We start from the raw sequence: 8,841 nt of genomic DNA on the forward strand, positions 1-8,841 counted from the left end.
ATTAAATGCAACCACCTTATACACATCTGATGCCTATTGCAAGAGTGGCCAACCCGTGGCCCAAATGCATTTGGAATAGCCCATGTCGTTCTCCCCCACCCATGCCAGAAGTTGGGCCCAATTCTGCATGGTGCCCCACTGCCCACACGACACATCTGATGTCCTCTAGTCATCAATGGACCACCTTATACACATCTCATGCTCCCATAGACGTCAATTGGATCCCCATCACAAGTCCGACACCCATTTCAAATAGATAGATAGCCCTATTGCGTACATGAGATCCGACGTGCATTTTCAACGTCACCACCCTCTTGCAAACAACGGAAGCTCCATAGCCTTCAATGGGATCACCATCTTACACACAACAGAGGCCCTGTACAATTCAGTGGGATCAGCCTGCATAGAAATCCTATACGCCATTTGATACAATCATTTCATGCACTAGCCTCACTAACTGAAGGCAACCGAATCAGTGGGGGGGGAAGATTAAACCACTTCTGCTTTTTCATTGCTTTCTCAAGGCATTTTAGCATCTAATATGATCATTTATTGGGACTGAGACAGTGAGAGGCAGTTATTATCAGGTAATTAAAGGCCATTTTGCAGTGCAGTACAATGGGGGCGACATATACACAGTATTACTAATAAAAAATGTGCAACATATTCCAAAGCGCAGTACAAGGGCACGACAGACATTTTTCTTTTGCTACCGTTAGGTGCCAGCACGTCCCGCCACACACCGAGAAAGAAACACGCCTGGGAGTTACTAATATGATGCAAACATATCCCACCGCACATGGAGAATGGAATAATATATCCTGCTATATATTTACACAGCTCACTATATCCCCAGGGACCCCCGAGCAGCGCACTTAGGAACATTACACTGAATATCCTATTCTGCATCCCCTTTGCCAGATATTTTTTTCATTCAAGGGTAGTAAGGGTTAAGCGTGATCGCCCTTTTACCTCCAACATTTAGCAATGGATATATTTTATATTGTATTTTCTTCTTATTCAGCTGGGTATAATGTTATGTTTATGACCAAGTCAAATTTATGTAATATTGTCTTGTTATTCAGGTAGCTATAATTTGTATGACTAATTATTATGTATTTGATATTGTCTTGTTATCCAGGTAGCTATAATTTGATTAATTTATATTACTCTGATAATTTATTTGATTTTTTCTTGTTGTCCAGGTAACTATTAATTTGTATGATTAATTATTATTTGATATTTTCTTGTTATCCAGGTAGCTATTAATTTTATTTGTATGACTAATTATTTATTTGATAGTCTTGTTATCCATTTAGCTATCATTTTGATTCATTTATATTACTCTAATTATTATTTATTTTATATTTTCTTGTTGTCCAGGTAGCTATTAATTTGATGAAGTTATATTACTCTAATGATTATTTGATATTTTCTTGTTACCCAGGGTGATGCGATGTGTGTGATGTGTGTGATGTGTGTGATGTGTGTGATGTGTGTGATGTGTGTGATGTGTGTGATGTGTGTGATGTGTGTCCCCCACCCCGAGATATGATATGACAGTGCTGCCCGTATAAGCAGGAGGACAGAGGCCTGTCACCCCCCGGGGTGGGTGGGAGTGAGGCGGAGGCCGCACCTACCTGCACCGGGATCCCAACCGCGCTGCTCCGTGTGACAGGCCCTGCGAGAGATGCCCGGCTTCTCCTGCACAGCAGCGGCCGTCACCGATCAGCTGACTCTCGACCGACCCGCCCATCAACCACGGGAAGTGCAGGCGCGCGTGAGGGCGCACGGGCAGCCATCTTGGTTGAGGGCACACGGTACCCTCTTGGCCTCCATGTTGAGCATTGAGTGGTCCAGGCTGTGAGCTTGGGTCGCTTTGGGAGGACATAGTGTGAGCCAGTATAGAAGAGTGCAAGACTTTTTTTTTACACGTTCTGTTGTGGTTGATTAGACATTTTTCAAGGTTGAATGCTGTATTTCTGTTATTTTTTTTATATAACTGAAATTCGACATTTTTAAATAATAAGGTTACAGAATAAATAATAATAATAAATAAGATTGCTAACTCCTCACTTATTTTATATCGATTTGTCTTTGTTCTATTTCTGTTTATCATTCTGGCATATTTAACTGCTGTTCCACGCTGCATTATATGGTGGTACTTTATAAATAATAATATGTTCTGATATAGCACTTTACAGAGACATTTTGCAGGACAGTCCCTTCCCCGTGGAGCTTACAATCTATGTTTTTTTGGTGTCTGAGGCACAGGGAGATAAAGTGACTTTCCCAAGGTCACAAGGAGCTGACACCAGGAATTGAACCAGGTTCTCCTGCTTCACACTCAGTGACAGAGTCAGTGTTTTTACTCACTGAGCCGCTCCTTCTCCCAAACAAACAATAATAAAGGTTAAGGCAGGGTAGCAACGCTGGACAATGTCATAATAATATTAATAGTGATAACTTTATTTTCTTTTTTTAAACTTGTTTATTACATTTTTTTATTCAAGGGGGTAGGGTAGGTTGTGTATGTGCAGGTGTCTGTGGCACCTGCACTAGGCCAGAGACCCCCTGTTAGGCCCCAGCTAGGCCCCGACTCCCCTCAGCTTGTGGTTGCTGCAGGAACAGGCCCATAAGATAGGGACACTGCCCCTGTAGTACCATAGAGAGAGGGACACAGCCAGGACGCAGCTGCATCCTGGCATCCGGTGGTCTGGGACCAGATCACCAACTACAGAAAGAGACATTCTGCATGGTGGCACCATCCACACGGAACACCACCCACCGTAGAGGGGAAGGCTTCGCGGACACCTTCCTTGGTCAGTGGATCCCACCTTACAGAATCTGCGCGCCCAGGTGTTGGAGGACCCGGCAGGTACCTCATCATCTCACCACGTGCACCAACTATACACATGCTAGTGGGGCAGCACTGTCTCACACACTTGGGTGGGTGATTGATGCTGTGGACACTAGGCTGGTTGGTTGCCCATGGGCAACTCTGTGTTTTGGGGTAAACTCAATCCGGGGTGTGGACACGGTGTGCGGTATGGCCCTGCGAGGCCTGAGTGCCACTGTATATATATACATATGTTATTTTTCTTCCGCATGCAGTAAAACTGTTATATGTACAAACGTGTGTTTCATTGCATGGGGTTCCTGTAACAGGGTTATCCCACATAGTAGGATCCAATACAGGTGGAGGCGCTACCGACTACAGACACAACCCAAGCTCCCAGCAGCGGAGGCTCAGCCCTCCTGTGAGCCACAGGTAAAGCAACACACACCGTAGCACCATATCTCCCAGGGGGTTGGGGAAAGTGCGCTACACCTACAAAATAGTTGATTTGTTACCCGTCTCAAGTCCAGCCTTTTTTTGCAGTGCTCTAACCCTACCTTGCTCCTATTGAATACCTGTACTTATCGGGATGGAAGCATGCTTCTGGAACAGACAGACAAGCTGGTTGTGAGTATACTTCACTTACCTTCAGCTGTTTTCATACTAGTAGCCAGTGTGGTGTTGCAGCAGTCGGATCAGGTCAGACGGGAACGAGACGGAGGAACTTTGCGGAGGAAACCGTGGGTATGCAGTGCGGTGAGATGCTGTGCATCAGCTGAAGAAACCTCCTATCAAACCCTCTACCAGCCCTCCGCTGTATCAGAAAGACTCCACCAGGAACGTGACAGAGGGATTCATTCGGAGACAACCGTGGATATTCAATGCGGTGAGATGCTGTGTACCAGCTGAAGAAATCTCCTACCAAATCCTCCACCCGTCTCCTGTTGTATTGGAGAGACTCCATAAGGCTGCGTCCATAGAGCCTCAGCCCGCGCTCCTCCGCGCTGACGCTCGCCTGCCCGGTCAGGAGCGAACCCATGGACTGGCAGGCGAGTCAGCGTGCGCGACCAGGAGGCGGAGCAGTGATTTCGCTGGGCCAATAACGCGCGACGCACCATCACGGCGCCGTGACGTTGACGCTGCTGTGTTGTGATTGGAGGTTTTCAGCCGACAGCACGCTGAGAAACAGGCTCTGCTGTCGGCTGAAAATCCCAACGCCTCAGCACGCCTGTAGACGCTCGCGTGAGCCCCCTCTAAAGACATCCTCATTGAGGATGCAGGGGCTCAGCGCGGAGCGTCCGCGTGGCTCAGCGTGGTTTCCCCTGCTATGGACGTAGCCTCAGGATATCAGGTGACCGAGCTACTTTACAAAAGCACACCACACAATACTGGGCTATGTTCTAAACCAGTGTTTCCCAACTCCAGTCCTCAAGGAACCCCAACAGGTCAGGTCTTAAGGATATCCCTGCTCCAGCACAGGTGGGTCAATCAGAGTCTCAGTCATTTTGACTGAGCCACCTGTGCTGGAGCAGGGATATCCTTAAGTCCTGACCTGTTGGGGTTCCCTGAGGGCTGGAGTTGGGAAACGCTGCTCTAAACAGATATGGCTTGATTATTGCATATTGTCTGTTCCGTTTCATTAACCCTTCAACTGGGGATACTTGTTACATTCACGGACACCCCATAGGACTTTAGAAGCACCCATTCAGGATTTAGGTCCTACTTTGTATCTCATTTTAATGTGGTCTGTAACTGTTACATATGCATATAGCATATATTATCTTTAACTATTCATGCAATGTCTTCATATATAATGTATAACCCTGTTCACCTAATGTAACCATGTATCTGACATCATAACTCTGTGCCCAGGACATACGTGAATTACTCCTGGTAAAACAGTTTTGTTTCAAACCCGTTTTCTGTGTTTTGGTCATTCTTTGCGAGAATGATTCTGGCTCTTGTTCTTGCCCCCCTGTTCTATGTTTTAGACCTCTATATCACCTTTAATCTGTTGTCCCTCTACATTTGGCGAGTCCCCCCTGGAGAAATGTACGTCTCCCATATAATCTCTCCATGATTACCACACTCCTATGAACTTTTGGACTGTGTCGTTTTGTATCCCTGTCAGTTTCTCCATAAGGCACACTCTCCAAAGTCTCGCCTTTACTTGGTCTGAAGATGGCTGTTCCTGTTTCCAGGCCTTATATATTCAGCATCCAGGTGTCAAATAGCTATGTCGCTAATGTATTTTCACTTTATCCCAGATTTTCAATTGACCTGCAAAGCAGTGCTTTCCATGGGTCTAAGGGGAGTGTGATCCCAAGGATCACCTGTATCATATTATAAGTGGCTTTCCATAGTTGTGTGATCTTTGGTAATTTCCACTGTATATGAATAAAGGATCCCTGCTGACCACATGCTCTTGAGCAAAGAGGTGAGGTGTTTGTAAAGAAAGTGGACAGTCTTAGGCGGAGGTTGACCATATTTGTCCCGGCAAAAACCGGGACATGTCGCACATGCGCAAACGCCATCTGCGAACGGCGGCCGGTGGCAACTGCACATGGATGCTCGGCGCCGGAAAAAAAACTGGTACAGTGACCCAAAAACCGGGTCTGTCCCTGGCTATACCAGGACGTCTGGTCACGCTACTTGAGGGGGGGAGGGGGAGGTATAATATCAATGATGGAGCATTTTATATATATTTTCCTTTGAATGTCTTCCCACCCCTCTTGGTCTATTTTATTTTTATTTATAAAATGATGTTACCAGGAAGTAATACATTGAGTTACCTCTCGTTTTCACGTACGTCCTATCTCTTCTCCTATAGCCTCCTCTCATTTCTGCCCACATTTACGTTGTGTTGCAGCTCAGTATCCGATATTAAACCGTACATTGTTGAGATCAGACCTTTTTTACTTTCTTTGGTGAGGCACAGTTCCTCAAACTCTGGATTATCTATGTACGGGTTCTTTGGTTCTTATATGGCCCCTGAACTGAAGATATCTGAAGTGGATTTATGTAGCCCACTTTCTCGTGTTACTGTTTCAAAACGTTTAATCTCTTTACCTTCCCATAAATCTTTAACCCTTTTTATTCCTCCCTTGCTCCAGTCTCCAGTATCGTTATAGTTGGCCACTTTGCGGCTTTCGGAGCCATCCTCGGGACTTCCGATGTCCATTCCTCCGTTTTGGGTGAGTTTTTAACTTTTTCCTTCCTTTTTAGAAGCTTTAGCGGTCCCGCTGTCTGACGAGGTCCCGCTTCAGGCGTCTATCTTGGATCACACCATGCACGCACCTCCTGTGATATCTTTATGTATCACATGAAACATGGATCGGGTGCAGCTCTGGAACCGGCCTTAGTTCCTTTTCGCTGTTTTCTTATAGATATGGGGAGCACAGACATAAACCAGAAATGGAAATGACAAAATATGGTACAATATTGTTTGGTTGATTAAATACATATGGATAGACGCAAGTCTTTAAATCGCCCACTCACATGGCCCCAAAGGGTTAACAGGCACATTGATATATTCCCTGGTGTCTTGATCCTGCCCGTGTCTTTTAATGGAGTCACTCAATGGGTTAATCTTTAAATGTTATTGTCCTGCCCCAAAATTTGAAAAGACATCAAAGATAGTGCAAAGCGTTGTTTGAAATAAAGCAATTTATCAATCAACAGATTTACACTCACACTTTGTAAGCTCTTCAAAGCTTTGAATAAGAGGAAGCGGAGACTTAGGCCTCGTTCAGGGTGCCAGAGGCAGGAGTTGGAGGGAGGGCGTTCGGGAGGGCGGCAGTCTGCTGGGCGATGTGTGTTCATCCCCAGTAGACTTTTTCAGGAGTTGAGGAGGGGGCGGGGATACAGACGGGAGCTTAGGGATCGAGGCTGCAGTCTTGAAATCATTCTCAAGAATGATTTCATTGGCTGCCGAGGTCCCAGTGACGCTGCTGCAGCTTCAAAAAACGATTTTTTTGTTTATTGAAACTGTAGCCAGCGTCAACTCCGGGCTTCGGAGACAGGGCAGCTGCTACCCTGACAACCAGTATTCAATTTGAATACTTTGTGTCCCACGGCAGCTCGCACGGCAGCACGCCCTCCCTCCGAAGCCAGCACCCTGAACGAGGCCTTACACTCACACTTTGTAAGCGCTTCAAAGCTTTGAATAAGAGGAAGCGAAGACTTAATCTCCCTGCTCGGGGACGAACTCTCACCGCCGCTGCACAGATAATCCAACGCTGTCAGGTGACCACCGTGTCTCATCAGATCTCGCGATGCCTTGCTGTAGTAGGGTCTCCTTCCTCGGGCTGAGGACTCATAGAATCCTCTTACCCGCGTGCACCATCACGGGATTTCATTTTGATGTTGGTAGTGCCGACTGACTCTTTATCTTTGTTCTTAGTATATATGGATATACACACCTTCCCGGATCCAAACGTGAACATTTTACTGGGTGCACGGAAACATTGATACGTGAATACAAATGAATTACTTTTTCACGACTGGTGTGCCGTGCGTTCCGTATATCCAACAGCTAAAAATAGCAAGGGTTAAAAAAAAAGAAAAAAGTTGTTTCCTACTTTCATGTGTCCCGGCTGCTTCACAGCAAGTACATTCTAGGAACACATCAAACACCTTCTCCCACTGTACCTTGTGCATCCACCCTCCCTTCCAGTCTAGTGCACTAGTATGTTAATGTTGTTGTAATTGTATTACTGTCTTCATACCCCCATTGTACTACGCTGCGGTTTATGTTGGTTCATTATATAAAAATTATAATAGGGATGTTAATAAAAACAAGACCAAAATCTAGGAGATCTATTCAAATATGATGTTTTAAGTATGTATAATAAAATGAAGATGTTAAGTTCAATTTAAGATGGATTGCGTTTTTCTGAAACTTGGTGATCTCTCTGCTTTCAGATGGGGTGAAGGGTGAATGTTTCAGATACTTCAGCTCCCTGTGACCTTGAATGTGAGAGACCGCGCAAGACTTCCAAGACCAACCTGCGGTTCCAGAGAGCACAGCTATTGGGGCTCTCCAGGCCAGTGAGACATACCTCGTTAACCTGTTTGAAGATACCAACCTGTGTGCCATTCATGCCAAGAGTGCCCACCATGCCCAAAGACCTCCAGCTGGCCCACACGATACAGGGGGAGAGTCTAGTCACGTTCTATGGGTTCTTTTTTTGTAGTATAATCTGTATCATACTTTGTTTTCATTTGTGACCTTGTGAATGGATCTGTTGGTCTCATTTGTATTTACAAATCATCCATTTGTCACTCAGGGTGAATGCTTTGTCTTTGCCCATAGATGCCCCTTACTTGTCCTAACATCTCCTACTGGAGGCTGTTAACATACCCACAGGGAGTGGGTGCAACTAGCTTCAAATGCATGTTTTTGGTAACCCTTTAACGCAATGGTCTCAAAATTTGGTGTGCTGTTAAATCCCATTGCTTTTTGCCCCAATCACTGCTTGGAGTTTGTGGAAAGAATGATTGGACCTCTGAGCTAATGGGGTGGGGAGGTCACATGATACACCTGTGAACATCTTTTAATGTCAGCCATGGCACCTGCACCCTTGTGTTTCATTGTTTGGCACTATACATCTAGTCTGTGACTGTTTCATACACCTAAAGGATTAAATATGTTAAACTGTTCATGCAATGTCTTTATACATAATGTATAACCCTGCTCACTTCATGTAACCATATATTTATCATCAGAACTCTGTGCCCAGGACATAATGTACTCGAAAACGAGCGGTAACTCTCAATGTATTACTTCCTGGTAAAACATTTGATAAATAAATACATGGCTGTAAGTTTGTATGGACAGTGGTCTGCAATAAACTGCCAATGACTTAGTCAAAGTGTTTAACAAAGCAAGACGGTCAGTCTGACCATCACTATATCTGTGCCTCCGACATCACAATAAATCATACGTTTATGTATATATTAGACGATTTCTATGTGAGAAACTACAAGAACTGTGTTTATAT

The 8,841-nt window shown here is 45.1% G+C and overlaps 1 protein-coding gene and 1 long non-coding RNA gene across 2 annotated transcripts in view; one reads left to right on the forward strand and one right to left on the reverse strand.

Moving 5' to 3' along the window:
• Positions 1 to 1,768, reverse strand: part of ATP6V1A (ATPase H+ transporting V1 subunit A) — a 71,373-nt gene extending 69,605 nt beyond the window's left edge. Inside the window, exon 1 of the mRNA XM_075592849.1 lies at positions 1,641 to 1,768. The gene's annotated coding sequence lies outside the window, so the exon portion shown is untranslated. The remainder of the gene's footprint in view (positions 1 to 1,640) is intronic.
• Positions 1,660 to 8,797, forward strand: LOC142490491 (uncharacterized). Its single transcript, XR_012800085.1, has 4 exons — positions 1,660 to 2,878; positions 3,507 to 3,725; positions 5,953 to 6,033; positions 7,763 to 8,797. It is a non-coding gene; the product is annotated as an uncharacterized LOC142490491 (long non-coding RNA).
• Positions 8,798 to 8,841: the final 44 nt, after the last annotated feature.

The sequence above is a fragment of the Ascaphus truei genome, chromosome 3, assembly GCF_040206685.1.
Source record: "Ascaphus truei isolate aAscTru1 chromosome 3, aAscTru1.hap1, whole genome shotgun sequence".
NCBI classification, from domain to species: domain Eukaryota; kingdom Metazoa; phylum Chordata; class Amphibia; order Anura; family Ascaphidae; genus Ascaphus; species Ascaphus truei.